This window comes from Lepus europaeus, chromosome 3, assembly GCF_033115175.1.
Source record: "Lepus europaeus isolate LE1 chromosome 3, mLepTim1.pri, whole genome shotgun sequence".
Taxonomy (NCBI): Eukaryota; Metazoa; Chordata; class Mammalia; order Lagomorpha; family Leporidae; genus Lepus; species Lepus europaeus.
Genome location: NC_084829.1, coordinates 46,367,556 through 46,388,380, shown reverse-complemented (window position 1 = coordinate 46,388,380; position 20,825 = coordinate 46,367,556).

The following is a 20,825-nucleotide window of genomic DNA, read 5'->3' as shown; positions in this document are numbered from 1 at the left end:
AATAATTTCTTCTATTCTGTCTGTTGCCTCTTCATTTTACTGAGTATTTCTTTTGTAGTACAGAAGTTTCTCAATTTGATGTAATCCCATTTATTAATTTTGGCTTTGATTGCCTGTGCCTCTGGGGTCATTTCCAAAAAGTCTTTGCCTGTGCCAATATCTTGAAGGGTTTCCTCAATGTTCTCTACTAATTTGATAGTATCAGGACGGACATAGATTTAGGTCTTTAATACATTTTGAATGGATTTTTGTGTAAGGTATAAGGTAGGGAGTCCTGCTTCATTCTTCTGCATGTGGAAATTCAATTTTTCCAGAACCATTTGTTGAAGAGACTGTCCTTGCTCCAGGGATTGGTTTTAGTTCCATGGTCAAATATAAGTTGGTTGTAGATGCTTGGATTGATTTCTGACATTTCTATTTTGTTTTAGTGGTCTATCCATCTGTTTTTGTAACAGTACCAGGCTGTTTTGATTATAATTGCCTTGTAGTATGTCTTGAAATCTGGTATCATGATTCCTCTGGCTTCATTTTCATTGTATAATATTGCTTTAGATATTCGAGGTCTCCTATGTTTCCATATAAATATCAGCATCATTTTCCCTAGATCTGAGAAGAATGTCTTTGGTATTTTGATTGGTTTCACATTGAATATGTAGATGGCTTTTGGAAGAATGGACATTTTGATGATATTGATTCTTCTGATCCATGAACATGGCAGATTTTTCCATTTTTTCTATCTTCTATTTCTTTCTTTAAAGTTTTGTAATTCTCATCATAGAGATCTTTGATATCCTTGGTTAAATTTATTCCAAGGTATCTGATTTTTTTTGTAGCTATTGTGTATGAGATTGATCTTAGAAGTTCTTTTTGAGCCATGGCATTGTCTGTGTATAAAAAAGGCCATTGGTTTTTATGTATTGATTTTATATCCTGCTACTTTTTTTTATGTTTTTTTTTAAATTTATTTATTTATTTGAAAGTCAGAGTTACGCAGAGAGAGGAGAGGCAGAGGGAGAGAGAGGTCTTCCATCCGCTGGTTCACTACTTAGATGGCTGCAACTGCCGGAGCTGCGCTGATCCGTAGCCAGGAGCTTCTTCTGGGTCTCCCATGTGGTTGCAGGGGCCCAAGGACCTGGGCCATCTTCCCCTGCCTTCCCAGGCCATAGCAGAGAGCTGGATTAGAAGTGGAGCAGCCGGGTCTTGAACCGATGCCCATACGGGATGCTGGCACTGCAGGCCAGGGCGTTCACCCGCAGCACCACAGCGCCGGCCCCTATATCCTGCTACTTTACCAAACTCTTCTATGAGTTCCAATAGTCTCTTGGTAGAGTCTTTTGGATCCCCTATATATAGAATCATGTCATCTGCAAATAGGGGTAGTTTGACTTCCTTTCTCCCAAGTTGAATACATTTGATTTCTTTTTCTTTTCTAATGGTTCTGGCTAAAACTTTCAGGAGTATACTGAATAGCAATAGTAAGAGTGGACATCCATGTCTGGTTCTGGAACTAAGTAGGAATACTTCCAACTTTTCCCCACTCAAAAGGACGCTGGCCATGTTTTTGTCATAATTTGCCTTTATTATGTTGAGGAATATTCCTTCTACACCAAATTTGCTTAGAGTTTTCATCATGAAAGGATGTTGTATTTTATCAGATGCTTTCTTTGCATCTATTGAGATAATCAGATGGTTTTTGTTCTTCAGTTTGTTAATGTAATGTATCACATTGATTGATTTGTGAATGTTGAACCATCCTTGCATACCAGGGATAAATCCTATTTGGTCTTGGTGAATGATCTTTCTGATATGTTGCTGGATTTGATTTGCCAGAATTTTGTTGAGGATTTTTGTGTTTGTGTTCATCAGGGAAATTGGTCTGTAGTGCTTTTTCTCTTGCATCTTTATTGGTTTAGGAATTAAAGAGATGCTGGCTTCATAGAAAGAATTTAGGAGGATTCCCTCCCTTTCAATTGTTTTGAATAACTTAAGAAGAATTGGAGGTAGTTCTTTAAATGGCTGGTAGAATTCAGTAGTGAAGCCATCTGGTCCTGGGCTTTTCTTTGTTTGGAGGGCCTTTATTACTGATGCAATTTCCGTCTTGGTTATGGGTCTGTTTAGGATTTCTTTTTTTTTTTTAAGATTTACTTATTTATTTATTTATTTTATTAAACTTTTATTTAATGAATATAAATTTACAAAGTACAGCTTATGGATTACAATGGCTTCCCCCCTCCCATAACTTCCCTCCCACCCACAACCCTCCCCTTTCCCGCTCCCTTTCCCCTTCCATTCACATCAAGATTCATTTTCAATTCTCTTTATATACAGAAGATCAGTTTAGTATATATTAAGTAAAGATTTCAACAGTTTCCCCTATATAGCAACACAAAGTGAAAAAATACTGTTGGAGTACTAGTTATAGCATTAAATAACAGTGTACACACATTAAAGACAGAGATCCTACATGATATTTTTTAAAAAATTAATTAATTTTCTATGCCACTTCCAATTTAACACCAGGTTTTTTTTTTCATTTCCAATTATCTTTATATACAGAAGATCGATCCTGTATATAATGAGTAAAGATTTCATCAATTTGCACCCACACAGAAACACAAAGTGTAAAAATACTGTTTCAGTACTAGTTATAGCATCACTGCACATTAGACAACACATTAAGGACAGATCCCACATGAGATGTAAGTACACAGTGACTCCTGTTGCTGACTTAACAATTTGACACTCTTGTTTATGGCATCAGTAATCTCCCTAGGCTCTAGTCATGAGTTGCCAGGGCTATGGAAGCCTTTAGAGTTTGCTGACTTTGATCTTATTCCAATAGGGTCATAGTCAAAGTGGAAGTTCTCTCCTCCCTTTGGAGAAAGGTACCTCCATTTTGATGGCCCCGTTCTTTCCACTGGGATCTCACTCACAGAGATCTTTCATTTAGGTCTTCTTTTTTTTTTTTTCTTTTCCATGGTATCTTGGCTTTCCATGCCTACAATTCTCTCATGGGCTCTTCAGCCAGATCCGAATGCCTTAAGGGCTGATTCTGAGGCCAGAGTGTTGTTTAGGACGTCTGCCATTCTATGAGTCTGCTATGTCTCCTGCTTCCCATGTTGGACCTTTCTCTCCCTTTTTGATTCTATCAGTTAGTATTAGCAGTCACTAGTCTTATTTGTGTGATCCCTTTGACTCTTAGACCTATCAGAGCAATCAATTGTGAACTGAAATTGATCACTTGGACTAGTGAGATGGCATTGGTACATGCCACTTTGATGGGATTGTATTGGAATCCCCTGGCACATTTCTAACTCCACCATTTGGGGCAAGTCTGATTGAGCATGCCCCAAATTGTACATCTCCTCCCTCTCTTTTTCCCACTCTTATATTTAACAGGGATCAATTTTCAGTCAAAATTTAAACACCTAAGAATAATTGTGTGTTAATTACAGATCTACCACTAGTACTAGAACAACAACAACAACTACTACTACAAAAAATACTAAAAAGGATAAAGTATTACATTGTACATCTAGAGTCAGGACAAGAGCTAATCAGGTCATTGTTTCTTATAGTGTCCATTTCACTTAACAGGTTTCCCCTTTGGTGCTCAGTTGTCACCGATCAGGGAAAACAAATGATATTTGTCTCTTTGGGACTGGCTTAATTCACTCAGCATGATGTTTCCCAGATTCCTCCATCTTGTTGCAAATGACTGGGTTTCATTGTTCCTTACTGCTGTATAGTATTCTATGGAGTACATGTCCCATAATTTCTTTATCCAGTCTACTGTTGATGGGCATTTGGGTTGGTTCCAGGTCTTAGCTATTGTGAATTGAGCTGCAATACACATTAATGTGCAGATGGCTTTTTTATTTGCCAAATTAATTTCCTTTGGGTAAATTCCAAGGAGTGGGATGGCTGGGTTGTATGGTAGGGTTATGTTCAGGTTTCTGAGGAATCTCCAGACTGACTTCCATAGTGGCTTAACCAGTTTGCATTCCCACCAACAGTGGGTTAGTGTCCCTTTTTCCCCACATCCTCTCCAGAATCTGTGATTGGTAGATTTCTGAATGTGAACCATTCTCACTGGGGTGAGGTGAAACCTCATTGTGGTTTTGATTTGCATTTCTCTGATTGCTAGTGATCTTGAACATTTTTTCATGTGTCTGTTGGCCATTTGGATCTCCTCTTTTGAAAAATGTCTATTGAGGTCCTTGGCCCATCTCTTAAGTGGGTTGTTTGTTTTGTTGTTGTGGAGTTTCTGGACTTCTTTGTAGATTCTGGTTATCAACCCTTTATCTGTAGTATAGTTTGCAAATATTTTTTCCCATCCTGTCGGTTGCCTCTTCACTTTCCTGACTGTTTCTTTTGAAGTACAGAAACTTCTCAATTTGATGCAATCCCAAATGTTAATTTTGGTTTTGACTGCCTGTGCTCCTGGGGTCTTTTCCAAGAAGTCTTTGCCTGTACCTATATCTTGCAGGGTTTCTCCAATGCTCTCTAATAATTTGATGGTTTCGGGTCATAGATTTAAGTCTTTAATCCATGTTGAGTGAATTTTTGTGTAAGGTGAAAGGTATGGGTCTTGCTTCAATCTTCTGCACGTGGAAATCCAATTTTCCCAGCACCATTTATTGAATAGACTGTCCTTATTCCAGGGATTTGTTTTGGATCTTTGATCAAATATAAGTTGGCTGTAGATGTTTGGATTGATTTCTGGTGTTTCTATTCTGTTCCATTGGTCTATCCATCTGTTTCTGTACCAGTATCATGCTGTTTTGATAACAACTGCCCTGTAGTATGTCCTGAAATCTGGTATTGTGATGCCTCCGGCTTTGTTTTTGTTGTACAAGATTGCTTTGGCTATTCGAGGTCTTCTGTGTCTCCATATGAATTTCAGCATCATTTTTTCCAGATCTGAGAACAAGGTCTTCGGTATCTTGATTGGTATTGCATTGAATGTATAAATTGCTTTTGGGAGAATAGACATTTTGATGATATTGATTCTTCCAATCCATGAGCATGGACGATTCCTCCATTTTTTGGCATCCTCTTCTATTTCTTTCTTTAAGGTTTTGTAATTTTCATCGTAGAGATCTTTAACGTCTTTGGTTAAGTTTATTCCGAGGTATTTGATTGTTTTTGTAGCTATTGTGAATGGGATTGATCTTAGAAGTTCTTCCTCAGCCGTGGCATTGCCTGTGTATACAAAGGCTGTTGATTTTTGTGCATTGATTTTATATCCTGGTACTTTGCCAAACTCTTCGATGAGTTCCAGTAGTTTCTTAATAGAATTCTTTGGGTCCCCTAAATAAAGAATCATATCATCTGCAAAGAGGGATAGTTTGAGTTCTTCCTTCCCAATTTGTATCCCTTTAATTTCTTTTTCTTGCCTGATGGCTCTGGCTAAAACTTCCAGAACTATATTGAAAAGCAGTGGTGAGAGTGGGCATCCCTGTCTGGTACCAGATCTCAGTGGAAATGCTTCCAACTTTACCCCATTCAATAGGATGTTGGCCGTGGGTTTTTCATATATTGCTTTGATTGTATTAAGGAATGTTCCTTCCATACCCAGTTTGCTTAGAGTTTTCATCATGAAAGGGTGTTGTATTTTATCAAATGCTTTCTCTGCATCTATTGAGAGAATCATATGGTTTTTCTTCTGCAGTCTGTTAATGTGGTGTATCACGTTGATTGTTTTGCAACCGTTGAACCATCCCTGCATACCAGGGATTTATCCCACTTGGTCTGGGTGGATGATCTTTCTGATGTGTTGTTGCATTCTATTGGCAAGAATTTTATTGAGTATTTTTGCGTCTATGTTCATCAGGGATATTGGTCTGTAATTTTCCTTCAATGCTGCATCTTTTTCCGGCTTAGGAATTAAGGTGATGCTGGCTTCATAGAAAGAATTTGGGAGGACTCCCTCTTTTTCGATTGTTCTGAATAGTTTGAGAAGAATTGGAGTTATTTCTTCTCTAAATGTCTGGTAGAACTCAGCAGTGAATCCATCTGGCCCTGTGCTTTTCTTTGTTGGGAGGGCCTTTATTACTGTTTCAATTTCTGTGTCAGTTATGGGTCTATTTAGGTTTTCTATGTCTTCCTGGCTCAATTTAGGTAGGTTGTATGTGTCCAAGAATCTGTCTATTTCTGATAGATTTCCTTGTTTGCTGGCATACAAGTTCTTGTAGTAATTTCTGATGATTCTTTTTATTTCTGTGGTGTCTGTTGTTACGTTTCCATTTTCATCTCTGATTTTATTGATTTGGGTCTTTTCTCTTCTTTTTTTAGTTAGTTTTACCAATAGGGTGTCAGTTTTGTTTATTTTTTTCAAAAAACCAGCTCCTCGTTTGGCTGATTTTTTGTAATTTTTTTTTATTCAATCCTGTTGATTTCTTCTTTGATTTTAATTATTTCTCTTCTCCCACTGGGTTTGGGTTTGGTTTGCTGCAGATTTTCTAGATCCTTGAGATGACTTGAAAGCTCATCTATTTGGTGCCTTTCCAATTTCTTGATGTAGGCACCTATTGATATAAACTTTCCTCTTAATACTGCCTTTGTTGTATCCCATAGGTTTTGGTATGTTGTGATTTTATCCCCATTTACTTCCAGAAAATTTTTGATTTCTCTTTTAATTTCTTCTATGACCCATTGTTCATTCAGGAGCATGTTGTTCAATCTCCATGTGTTTGCACATGCTCTAGGGATTCCTGAGTTGCTAATTTCCAATTTCATTCCTTTGTGGTCTGAGAAGCTGCATGGTATTATTCTAATTCTTTTGAGTTTGCTGAGACTTGCTTTATGGCCTAGTATGTGGTCAATCTTAGATAAGGTTCCATGTACTGCTGAGAAGAATGTAAATTCTTTATGTGTAGGATGAAAAGTTCTGTATATATCTGTTAGATCCATTTGGGTTATAGTGTCATTTAAATCTACTGTCTCCTTGTTGATCTTCTGTCCTGTTGATCTGTCTATCTCTGAAAGTGGAGTATTGAAGTCCCCGAGAACTATTGTATTGGTGTCTAAGTCTCCCTTTAAGTCCCTTAACAAGTCTTTTAAATAAAATGGTGCCCTGCAATTAGGTGCATATACATTGATAATCGTTATATCTTCCTGTTGAATGGATCCCTTAATCATTATATAGTGCCCCTCTTTGTCTCTCCTAACAGTTATTGTGGTAAAGTTTATGTTGTCTGATATTAAGATGGCTACGCCCACTCTTTTTTCATTTTTGTTGGCATGGTATATATTTTTCCAGCCTTTCACTTTCAGCCTGTATGGATCATTGTTGGAAAGATGAGTTTCTTGTAAGCAGCAAAAAGATGGGTTTTGTTCCTTAACCCAATCAGCCAATCGGTGTCTTTTAACTGGACAGTTCAGGCCATTAACAATCAATGTGACTATTGAGAAGGAGTAACTTTGCCCTGTCATTTGCCAAAGATTTTTTCTAATATATGGTTTGAGATTCCTGTGATCTTTTGCTGTGAGGTTTCCTTCCTTTACCTTCTTTCATAATGGTGACCGTGTTTCTGTGTTTCTGTATGTAACACATCTTTAAGCATCTTTTGCAGGGCTGGACGAGTGGCGACAAATTCTTTCAATTTCTGTTTGCTGTGAAAGGTCTTTATTTCACCTTCATTCACAAATGAGAGCTTTACAGGATATAATATTCTGTGCTGGCAGTTTTTCTCTCTTAATACGTGGGCTATATCTCGCCATTCCCTCCTAGCTTGTAGGGTTTCTGATGAGAAGTCAGCTGTGAGTCTAATTGGAGATCCTCTGAGAGTAATCTGACGTTTCTCTCTTGCACATTTTAGGATCTTTTCTTTATGTTTCACTGTGGTGAGTTTGATTACAACGTGTCGTGGTGAGGATCTCTTTTGGTCATGTTTATTAGGGGTTCTATGAGCTTCCTGTACTAGGATGTCTCTGTCCTTCTCCAAACCCGGGAAATTTTCTGCTAGTATCTCACTAAAAAGGCTTTCTAATCCTTTCTCCCTCTCCATGCCTTCAGGAACTCCTAGAACCCGAATGTTGGGTGTTTTAATAGTATCCTGTAGATTCCTGACAGTATTTTTTAGATTTCTGATTTCTTCTTCTTTTCTTTGGTTTGCCTGTTTCCTTTCCTGTTCTCTGTCTTCTAATTCTGATATTCTCTCTTCTGCTTCACCCATTCTGTTTTTAAGGCTGTCTAATGTGTTTGTCATTTGATCTATTGAGTTCTTCATTTCATTATGATTTCTCATCACTATCACAGTTTCTTGTTCTACTAGTTGTTTCATTTCATTTTGATTCCTCCTTAAGATTTCATTTTCACGCGACAGATTTTCTATCTTGTCCATTAAGGATTTCTGTAGTTCAAGAATTTATTTTTGAGAACTTCTTAATGTTCTTATCAATTTTTTGAGATCTGCTTCTTGCATTTCCTCTATCTCTTCATCTTCATAATCTTGAATTGGTATGTCTTGTTCATTTGGGGGCATCATAGTGTCTTCCTTGCTCTTGTTACCTCGGTTTCTATGTTGTTTGGCATGTTGGAGATAATTTATGGTTTCTTTTTTGGCTGTGGTGTTTTTTTCTCGTTATACTATGCCTCTAAGTGGGCTGTCTGCTTGATGGATCCTTAGAGGCTGTGATGGGTGTGGCCAGAGACCTCTGCTTGATTCTTCAGGTTTAAGGCTGTGCAAAAAGCGACTCACCCAGATTGTTTTCTCCCTTGCTCCTTGCTCGATCTCTCTCTCTTTCTCTCTCTCTCTCTTTTTTTTTTTTTTTGACTCAGTTGGGAAGTAATTCCGCACAGCTGAGTGGAATTGAGGGTAGTTGAAATCTGGCCTCTGTGAGTATTCGTTTGATCTACCCCTGGGACCACACAAAGAGTTTATGCAGCCCTCAATGTGTTCTCAAGTTTTGCCACAGTCCCAAGGTTACTGAGTTTGTGTACTCGGTGAGTTCGCTCGCCCCCCCCTCGGATTTTCACAGTCTGAGATCATTAGCTTCACCTGTTTTCACTAGATTCTAACCTCCTGTTATTTCTCCCGACCAGAGTCAAGTTTTTCAGCCTGGCTACTTGCGGTTGCCACTTTACATATGTAAAATGGCTCCTGCTCTTTGTTTTGCTCAGCTTTGTAAGGTGAGTGGAGAGAGAGGCTAGTGTCTGTGCTGGTTTCCCTGATTTATTCGTTTTTTTTTCTCTCCTCCAGTCAGCCTGGTGAACTTTGCCCAGTGGGGCCTCAGGCCTCTGCCTTTCCCTGCCAATGTCTCGGGTTTCTGAGGTTTTTGTCTGCACCGGCGAGATTCTGCGGCTCGGCTCCCACGGCTGGGCTTCCACGTGGTGGGCTCCTTTTAGGTCCTCTGTGTCACATCCGCTAGATCTGGAAGCGTTTCCTCTGCAGTTTTTTTCTTGAGTCTTTTCCTGAGGCTACAGTAATTCCACTTTTATTAAACTATCTTTTCCCTGACTATCGGTTCACGTCCTCACTATCCGCCATCTTGGCTCCGCCCCTTATTTATTTATTTGACAAATAGAGTTACAGACAGTGAGAGAGAGACAGAGAAAATGTCTTCCTTCCATTGGTTCACTCCCCAAGTGGCCACAACGGCTGTTACCGCATGAAGACAGGAACCAGGTGCTTCCTCCTGGTCTCCCATGCAGGTGCAGGAGCCCACGCACTTGGGCCATCCTCCACTGCTGTCCCGGACCACAGCAGAGAGCTGGATTGGAAGAGGAGCAACCGGGACTAGAACCCAGCACCCATACAGGATGCTGGCACTTCAGGTGGAGAATTAACTAAGTGAGGCATGGTACCGGCCCCTGTCTAGGTTTTCTATGTCTTCATGGCTCAATTCAGGTAGGTTGTATGTGTCCTGGAATCTTCTTTTTCTTTTACATTTCCAAGTTTGTTGGCAGACAGTTGTTTCCAGTAATTTCTGATGATTCTTTTTTATTTCTGTGGTGTCTGTTGTTACATTTCCTTTTTCATCTCTAATTTTATTGATTTGGATCTTCTCTCTCCTTTTTTTGTTGGGCAAATGGTGTGTCAATTTTGTTTATTTTCTCAGAATACTAGCTCTTTGTTTTGTTGATATTTTGAACTTTTTTCTGTTTCAATTTTTTTTTTTGTTTTCTTATCTAATTTTAATTATTTCGTTTCTCCTACTAGTTTTGGCTTGGTTTGCTGTTGTTTTTCTAGGTCCTTGAGAGGCATTGATAACTCATTTATTTGGTGCCTTTCTAATTTATTGATGTAGGCACCAATTGCTATAAACATTCCTCTTAACATCCTTTTGCTGTATCGATAAGTTTTTATATGCTGTGCTGTTGTCTTCACTTGTTTCCAGAAATTTTTTTATTTCTCTTTTGATTTTTCTATGACCTACTGTTCATTCAGGAGCATGTTGTTCAGTCTCCATGTTTGCATATGTTCTAGATATTATTGAGTTGCTGATTTCATGCTTCATTGCATGGTGGTCCAGGAAGATGAGGATGCATGGTATGGTTTTGATTTTTTTGAATTTGCTGAGACTTATTTTATGGCCTAGCATGTGGTCAAACCTAGAGATGATTCCATGCATCTGTGAGAAGAATGCGTATTCTGCAACTGTAGGCTGAAAATTTCTGTAGATGTTTATTGGTTCCATTTGATCTATAGTGTCAATTAACTCTGCTCTTTCCTTGCTGATTTTCTGTCTGGTTGATCTGTCCATTACTGAAAGTGAAGTATTGATATCTCCCATTACTATTGTATTTGAGTCCATGTTTCCCTTTAGATACCTTAACATTTATTTTAAATAGCCAGGTGCCCTCTAATTAGGTGCATATACATTTATAATGGTCACATCTTCCTGTTTAATTGATCCCTAATCATTACATAATGTCCTTCTTTGTCTTTTTTAACAGTTTTTGTTTAAAGGCTATTTTATCTGATATTTGGATTGCTACACCAGCTCTTTTTTTGTTCTGTTAGCATAGAATATCTTTTTCCATCCTTTCACTTTCAGTCTGCATGCATCTTTGTTAGTGAGATGTGTTTCTTGTAGGCAACAAATAGATGGGATTTGTTTTCTAATCTGTTTGGCCAGTATTGCCTTTTAATTGGAGTGTTAAGGCTATTTACATTCAAGGTGACTATTGATAAGTAATGATTTTGCTCTGCCATTCTTCCATAAATAGTCCCAATTTTTACTTTGAATTTCCTTTGTAGTTTTTCTGGGAGGTTTCCTTCCTTTGCCTTCTTTTATAGTGATGATCATGTTTCTGTGTTTCTGTGTGCAGCACATTCCTAAGCATCTGCAGGATTGGATAGGTGGTGACAAATTCTTTCAGGTTCTGTTTGTCACGGAAGGTATTATTTCACCTTCATTCATAAATAAGAGCTTTGCAGGGTATAGTATTCTGGGTTGACAGTTTTTTCTCTTAAGATTTGGCATATATCTCATCATTCTCTCCTATCTGTAGGGTTTCTTATGAGAAGTCCACTGTGAGTCTATTGGAGGTCCTCTGAAAGTAATCTGGCATTTCTCATTCACATTTTAGAATCTTTTCTTCATGTTTTACTGTGGAGAGTTTGATTACAATATATCATGGTGAAGATCTTTTCTGGTCATGTCTACTAGGAGCTCTATGTGTTTCCTATACTTGGATGTCCTTTTCTTTCTCCAAATTGGGGAAATTTTCTGATGCTATTTCACTAAAAAGGCCTTCTAATCCTTTCTCTCTTTCCACACCTTCAGGAAATCCTAGAACGTGTATGTTGGATTGCTTGATAGTATCCTGAAGATTCCCAACAGTGTTTTCAGTTTTCTAATTTCTTCTTGTGTTTGGTCTGACTGTATAACTTCCTGTGCTTTGTCTTCTAAGTCGGATATTCTTTCTTCTGCTTCACCAATTCTGTTGTTATGGCTTTCCACTGTATTTTTTATTTGTTCTTCATTCCCAAGATCTCATTTTGATTTCTCTTTAAAATCTCAATTTCATAGGATAAATTTTCTTTCATATCATGTATGGATTTCATTAGTTAGTGTATTTTCTTCTGATTGCTTCTAAGTAATTCTATGATCGAATTTTTGAATCCCATTTCTTACCATCTTCACTATCTAGTATTGAAGTGTTGTGTTCTTTTGGCGGTGTCATATTGTCTTCCTTATTTTTTTTTTTTAATTTTTGACAGGCAGAGTGGACAGTGAGAGAGAGAGAGATAGCGAGAAAGGTCTTCCTTTGCCGTTGGTTCACCCTCCAATGGCCGCCGCGGTAGGCGCGCTGTGGCCGACGCACCACGCCGGTCCAATGGCAGGAGCCAGGTGCTTCTCCTGGTCTCCCATGGGGTGCAGGGCCCAAGGACTTGGGCCATCCTCCACTGCACTCCCTGGCCACAGCAGAGAGCTGGCCTGGAAGAGGGGCAACCGGGATAGGATCGGTGCCCCGACCGGGACTAGAACCCGGTGTGCCGGCGCCGCAAGGCGGAGGATTAGCCTATTGAGCTGTGGCGCCGGCCGTCTTCCTTATTCTTGTTTCTTGAATTGGTGCATTTGTTATTTGGCATTTGTGGAGATACTCATTGGTTTCTTCTTTGTTTTTTCACTATGGTGGGTTTTATCTTTGGACTGTATGAGTGGATTAGTGAAGTGTCTTCTTTCAGGGAGTATTTAGAGACATATTGTGGGTGTGGCCAGGGAGCTCTGTTCAGTGCTCCATGATGAATGGTGTGTCTGAGCTGACACACCCAGGTAGCATGATAAATCTTTTTTTTTTTTATCAGAGTGTAGGTTTCTTCTTTTCTATTGGGGTAGACTCAGCTGAGTTCCTCTCCTTGAAGGAGACCAGTGCCTGGGCGGTAGCACCAATCAATATATTATTTGTTCACTCTGCCACAAGGACCATACAAAGGATCTGTGCTGTCTTCAGTATAAGCTCAGATTCCCCAGCAATGTCCCTTGCCAGGTAACCTGGGAGCTCTGATCCTGTGGAGCCTCCCACAATGACTGCCCAATGTCCTACACACACCCTGAGTCCTCCCATGCAGCCTCAGCATTTTCACTGTCCCAGTACACAAGCCTCCTACAGTCACAAGCACCCAGTCCCCTGTCTATTCTCCCCACCAGACTCAGGAGTCTCTGCTTGGCTGGTAGCTGGGTGTGGACACGAGCTGGTGCAGCTGTTAAGTATGACCAAAATGGTGCCTGCTCTATATCAGCTTGTTACAGGACATCTTTTCAGGGTGATTAGAAAGAGAGAGAACATGCCCTCCAGTTTGTTTTTGTTTGGTGGGTACACTGTCCCCCAAGGGGCTCTAAGCTGGATTCCCTCTAGGCTTTTCCTGTAGCTTTTTTCACTAGTGGCTTGGGCTACTGTAGCCTGGTCTCACCTCACTCTCCAATGCTGTTATGAAGACTCTTGGCTGTTTGGGTCCTAAGTTGTGCACATTCTTGACCTCCATGTAGGTCCACTGTGTTCCTTCAATTTGTATAGTTTCCTCTAGTGTTTTCTCCCTAACTCCTCCCTGAGACTGCACTCTTTCCACTTTTTAAAAACTATCCTCCTAGACTCAAGCAGCAAGCTCCCTTCCTACTTTGCCATCTTAATCCAATCCCAATGACTATTGAGAAAGGCACTTCAGTAATTGTGAATTTTTCCTCCCAAGAAACATTAAGATTATTCAGGTCTTCATTTTATATATAGGAGAATAAGGCCCACAAGTTTAAGTGACTTAACCAAGATTGTCACAACCATTAATATAAGAGAACAGTTGGGTTATAATTTTACTATTATGTTCCCTCCTTTAAGGAAACAAAATTGGTAAATTGGTGTTATTCTTCCCATTCTTTAGCCAAATTGATAAAACAAATTCCTTTCTGACCCTGTCCTAAAAATAGCCATTTTTAGCATGTCATGTGCGCCCAAATACTATGTCCTTAGATAATAACTTCAAAAAAAATTATACAAGGGATACATACTTATCTTGGAAACATTAAAAAAATGCAGCTAAGCAAAAGGGAGGGCAGGCAGAGAATCAGCCATCTATGATTGTTTCTAGAAAAAAACTGGCTATATTTACTATATATCCCTCCTATGTGATATAAACACACTCCTAATCTAAAAATGGAATTTTAGGGGACAGACTTTAACTCAGTGGTTAGGATGCTGGTTAGGAAGTCTGTGTTCCATATCAGAGTACCTAAGGTCAATATCTGGCTCTGGTTACTGACTCCAGATCCCTACTAATGCAGACCTGGGTAGTAAAGATAGCTGAAATAACTGGGTTCCTGCCACTGACACGAGAGACCTGGACTGGGTTATTTGTTTCAAGCTTTGGCCCAAATGAGTTCCAACTCTTGTGGGCATTTGGAGAGTGAAGCAGTTGATGAAATCTTTCTTTCTCCTCCCTTCCTCTCCCCACCTCACCTCACCATCTATAAAATAAAGAAAAAAAGAAAGAGAAAAATTAAATAAAGATTTTATCCTTTTATGATATATTATTTTTCATTTAATATTTACAAGCAATTTTTCATGTCCATGCATGTACTTCTGCAGCCTTGTTTTTGATAGTACATAAGAAAGGAGTTGTAGCGATCGCTGGTGAATTGCTTAAGTCCATTCCATAAAATGCAAAGTACCTCCAAAAATACTGACTTTGCTTAGAAAAAAATTGCATTTGGCTGTAGATATACAGAAATGTGAAGCTCTTCCCCTTTTAAAATCTGGTGGTATTATCAACTCCTATTTTAAGTTTGTTTATGGAACTAGAATAATACTGAACTTAGATATATAAAGGTGATTACGGCAGTGGAAGAATGACCTTTGAAAAATCCTTCCCTGTATAAACAAAGTCTGGAATGTTTTAAAACCTCTAAGCCAGTCAATTTCTTTTTTTATTTATCATAATCCTGAGTCAACAAGGAATTCGTTTTATTAAAATAGTATAAAATGAAAATGCCTCATTTCCCTAACCATGTATGAAGGAGGTATCTTTGGATCCTGTGAGTCTCTTGCCTCAATACCACATGTTTCTGCTGGACTCTAAGGGTCTTTTGAATCTGGCTTCACCTCACAGTCCTACTTCTCTGCACTGAGGATCTGCTCCATCACTTCTGGCCATTGTCCCACACCCATGGTGATCTCATTCCTGTTTGCATATCTTAATACAGATATGGTTTCCCATTGAATGTCAATCCTTTCTTCTTCCAACCCATTCCTTACTTCCAGGTCCAGCCACCCTGGGCAGCCATCCTGGAGACTCATCCCACACCTGGCACCTTTATTGGGGACTCATGTGGCCACCTTTGCTATTTCTTACTTTGTGTCTCCACTAAGCCTGTTGGCTTCTTTTGGTAGAGGCTGCTTTAGCTTTAGCATCTATGTTTCCCAGCAATGTATGCCTATTACATGTGAAGTACTTGGGATATATTTGTTGATTTAGGACTAATTGAAGGAGACAGTAGAATCTTATTTCTGCCCATTCCTTCTTAGTTGATAGACATTAGAAAAACTCCTTATCTTCTCTGTGCTTGTTTCCACTTCTGGTAATGGAATGACAACATTGACCCTATAAGGCTGTCAGAAAGGAATTCAAAGTGAAGAACATTGGGTACAAATGGACTCAATAAATGACAGTGTCCTTCAGTATGCAGTGGTGGACCTGCTCCTCTGGCTTCATGAAAAGTCACTCAAACTAAAATATGACCCATACTCTGAAATGATTAACCTTCAGAAATTTTTCCAGCATTCTCAAAAATATATATGTATATGTAAGTGTGTGTATAAAACATGAAACCATCTATTATTTATTATTTTTAAAAGTTTATTTGAGAGACAGAAAGACAAAGAGAGAGAACTCTCATTTGCTAGTTTATTCCCCAAATGCCTACAATGGCATACAATATCTTATTATTAACTATCATCACCATGCTGTATATTATATTCCCAGAACTTATTCATCTTTTAACTGAATGTTTATATCATTTGACCAACATTGACATGCAAATCCAAATACAATGAACCATCTTTTCATGCTTGTTAGAATGGCTGTAATCAAAAGACAGGAGAGCATAAATGTTGGCAAGGGTGTGGAGAAAAGGGGATCCTTACACACTGCTGTTGGGAATATAGATTGAGCTGCCACCATGAAAAAAAGTGGGGGAGGTTCCTCAGGAAATAAAAGAACTATCATACAATTCAGTCAACCCCCTTATGGGTATACATTCAAGGGAAATGAAATTAAGATCTTGTCAGAGACAGTTTGCATAATAATCAAGACACAGAATCAACCCAAGTGTCCATTATAGGTAAAAAGATCAAGACAATGTGAAAGATACATACACAGAGAGTCAGAGAGACTTCAAAAGTAGGTGGGAAAGCAAATTAAAACGTAAATTTAGAGTGAGTGATTGGTCTAGTTGCGAAGACGTCAACTAAGACTCCACTTCCCATATCAGAGTGCTTGTGTTGAGTCCTAGCTCTGACTCCTGAGTCTGGTTTCTTGCCAGTTCAGACCATGTGTGGCAGAGTCACGGTTCAAAGTAATTGGATTCCTGCTGCTCTGTAGACTTGGACTGAGTTTCATCTCCCAGCTTCAACCAGACCCAGCTCTGGCCATTGTAGGCATTTGTGGAGTGAACCAGCAGATGAAGTTCTCTCTGTGTCTCTGTCTCTGACTCTCTGCTTCTTAAATTAAAAATTGGTTATTTTTGTTCAAAACCTTTTTGAAATCCATGCCAGTCCCACCAAGACAAATACATGTTTTTTTTTTCTGATTTGTGGTGGCTAATATGTAGAGTCCAAAAAATATAACATATAAGAGTGAAATTGACATTTTGAGATTTGATTATTGTTTACAGTCCTTGTCTATAATTCTGAGGAACAGTGGTATCTCTACTTACTGAATTCTTTATTTAGTGGAAAATTAAGTTTGTGATTATAAAGTAAATTGAAAGTACGTCATTGCAAAAATTAAAATAAAAATAATAAAGGAAAGTTGAGAGTGAGGGAGAGTAGGGTAGAAAATATCAGTATGTTCTTAAAACTGTATATTTGAAATACATGAAATTTGTTCTCTTTATAGAAATAAATTTTTTTAAAAAATCCATGCATAGTTTCTCAAAATACACATTTTCCATGAACATTTTGTGTGTGAGAGTATGCACATATTACAATGAAACATGATTCAACCTTTTAAAAAAGGAGGAAATCCTGCTATTTGTGACAACATGGTTGATGCCAGAAGACATTATATTAACTGAAATAAGCCAGACATAGAGAGGCAAATACTGCACAAGATCATTTACATGTGAAACTTTAAAAAGTCAAACTCATAGAAGCAGAAAGTAGAACACTGGTTGCAAGGAACTGGGGAGTGGGGCAGATGAAAATGATGTTGGTGAAGATGAAGAAGTCCTGAGTATATAAGTACAACTTGGTGACAGGAGTAGATATACTGTATTTCCTGGTTCAGAATGCTGAGAAAGTAGGTCATAAGTGTTTTTACCACACAGAAGTGAAAAGAGAAGAGAAGAGAGAAGAGAGGAGAAGAGAGTGGAGGGGAGGGGAGAGAGTACAGGAGGTAATGGGTATGCCAGTTAGCAGGAGTGTGGTAATCATGTCACAAAGTAGAAAAGTATTAAATCAGTATGGCTTACATCATAAATATACATAATCTTCATTTGTCAAACATACCTGGGGAAGGAGAGAATGCATGTTTGTTGGACATGCAGGAAAATGGTTAGATGAAATGAGGGATAGATGTACAGATAGATGAATGCATCATAAGATAAAGAAGCAGATTTATAAATGAATAAATGAACATTGTGCCTTTTCAGGATTATTGTAATCTAAATACAAGTGGACTATCTGATCAGCAATAAGGATGGTTAAGAGAGAAACTGAAACTAAAACACTAAAATGATCAACAGTGGGTATCTGAATAGTCATGATGATTTTTATTTTCTCTTTTTTTTTTCTTTTTTTTTTAACTTTTATTTAATGAATATAAATTTCCAGATTTTTATTTTCTCTATGCTAAAATTATCAAAAGTGGATATCTTTTAATGGTTGTGATTATCTTTCTTTATGATTTTCTGTATATTCTAATGTTTCTGATCTGTTTGGCAATTTATAGGAATTTGTTACATGTATTTATATTTAGACCAAGGGCTATATGTAACAGCTTTATGGATGATAGTGCCCGAGACTCACCATTCTTTTTGTGTTAGAAAATTTTAGTGACAATCGGCTCCTTGGGATGGTATCCATTAGAACAATTGGGAAGTTATATGCAGATAAAACTCCTTTGTCAGTTTTAGAATGCATGTTAACATTATTGAGTTTTTAATTTCTTGGAATAATGAATAATGCATGTACTGTCCTGCAATCAACAGCTGTGAGGTTGTCTCTGACTTTCCTTTTTTACCTTGCCCTCTCTGCTTTCCAGGCTCAAGCTCAGCCTCCTTCTCTTGAAAGCTCCTGGAGTCATTCAGTCCCCCTCCTCTGACCCCTGAAGCATTCTCACTGGGAACCTGGCTCTGATGTTCTGTGATGTGAACTGCTTGTCTATAGCTCAGTGTTATGCTTAGAGAAATGGGAGCCTGTGCATCTAGATGTGAGTGCACTGCGTTATTTGAAGGCCAGACACAGCAAAATGGGAAACTTGTTTCAGTAAGTCCAGACCCTGACGTGGTTCACAGCACAGGCAATGAAATGCAACCATTTGGCTCTACACAGCCAACATCTGCCTCAGTTTCCTTAGGTGTTAAAAGAGGATAGCACTGTCCATGGCAAAGATCTAATGTAAGAGTGAAAACATGTAAACCTGGAATGTGCTTGGGACTCAGTAAATGTTAGTTCTTATTATAATTAATAGTGTGTTACTTTGCTCATTGAAAAAGTAATTTAGAAAATTCAGAAAAAGAGCTATAAGGAAAAATAAGGAATTTGGGATTGGGTCAAGATGGCGGAATAGGAAGGGAGTACAATAATAGTCCACTCTGGCTCCTGTGGGTATATCATCTGCCTGCTAACTACCTTCAATTCCGCACAGCTATGTGGAATTACTTCCCTTCTGAATCAAAAAAAAAAAAAAAAGCGATTTACCACACCTAACCTGGGAGTGTCACCTTTGGCACACCCTTAACCCCGAGGAACCAAACAGAGCTCTCTGGCCACACCCATCTCAAGCCTCTAAGGCTCCATCAAAAGCAGACAGTCCACTTAATACACTCATAGTATAACAAGAAGAAAAAAAAAAAAAAACCACAACGAGAGAAGAAGAATCCAAAGAATATCTCCACAATGCCAAGCAACAAATGCAGAAACCGAGGAAACAAGAACAAGGAAGACATTATGATGCCCCCCAAATGAACAAGACACCCCAAGCCAAGATTACGAAGATGATGATATGGAAGAAATGCAAGATACTGATTTCAAAAAATTTATAAGAACATTTAGAAGTTTTCAAAAACAAATGCTTCAGATACATAAATCCTCACTGGACAGGATAGAAAATCTCACTCATGAAAATGAAATCTTAAGGAGGAATCAAAATGAAACACAGAAACTAGTAGAACAGGAAAGTGTGATAGTGAAGAGAAATCAAAATGAAATGAAGAACTCAATAGAGCAAATAAAAACACATTAGAGAGCCTTAAAAACAGAGTCAGTGAAACAGAAGAGAGAATATCGGACTTAGAAGACAGGGCACAGGAAAGTATACAGTCAAACCAAAGAGAAGAAGAGGAAATTAGAAATCTGAAAAATATTGTTGGGAATCTACAGGATACTATTAAAAAATCCAACATTCGGGTTCTAGGAGTTCCTGAAGGCCTTTTTAGTGAGATACTAGCAGAGAACTTCCCAGGTTTGGAGAAGGACAGAGACATCCTAGTACAGGAAGCTCATAGAACCCCTAATAAACATGACCAAAAGAGATCCTCACCACGACACGTTGTAATCAAACTCACCACAGTGAAACACAAAGAAAAGATTCTAAAATGTGCAAGAGAGAAATGTCAGATTACTCTCAGAGGATCTCCAATTAGATTCACAGCAGACTTCTCATCAGAAACCCTACAGGCTAGAAAGGAATGGCAAGACATAGCCCAGGTACTAAGAGAGAAAAACTGCCAGCCCAGAATATTATATCCTGCAAAGCTCTCATTTGTGAATGAAGTGAAATAAAGACCTTTCACAGCAAAATGGAAAGAATTTGTCGCCACTCGTCCAGCCCTGCAAAAGATGCTTAAAGATGTGTTACACACAGGAACATGGTCACCAATATGAAAGAAGGTAAAGGAATGAAACCTCACAGCAAAAGATCACAGGAAGTTCAAAGCATATATTAGAAAATATTTTTGGCAAATGGGAGGGCAAAGTTACTACTTATCAGTAGTCACATTGATTGTTAAACGCCTCAACTGTTCAGTTAAAAGACGCCATAAACAAGAGTGTCAAATTGTTAAGTCAACAACAGGAGTCACTGTGTACTTACTCCTCATGTGGGATCTCTGTTCTTAATGTGTTGTCCAATGTGAAGTAATGCTATAACTTGTGCTCAAACAGTATTTTACACTTTATGTTCTATGTGGGTGCAAACTGATGAAATCTTTACTTAATATTTACTAAATCGATCTTTTGTATATAAAGATAATTGAAAATGAATCTTGATGTGAATGGAATGGGAGAGGGAGCAGGAAATGGGAGGGGTGCGGGTAGGAGGGAAGTTATGGGGGAGAAAAAGCCATTGCAATCCATAAGCTGTTCTTTGGAAAATTATATTTACTAAATAAAAGTGTTTATAATAAAAAAACGAATTAAAATCTCCCAAATCCTCAACACT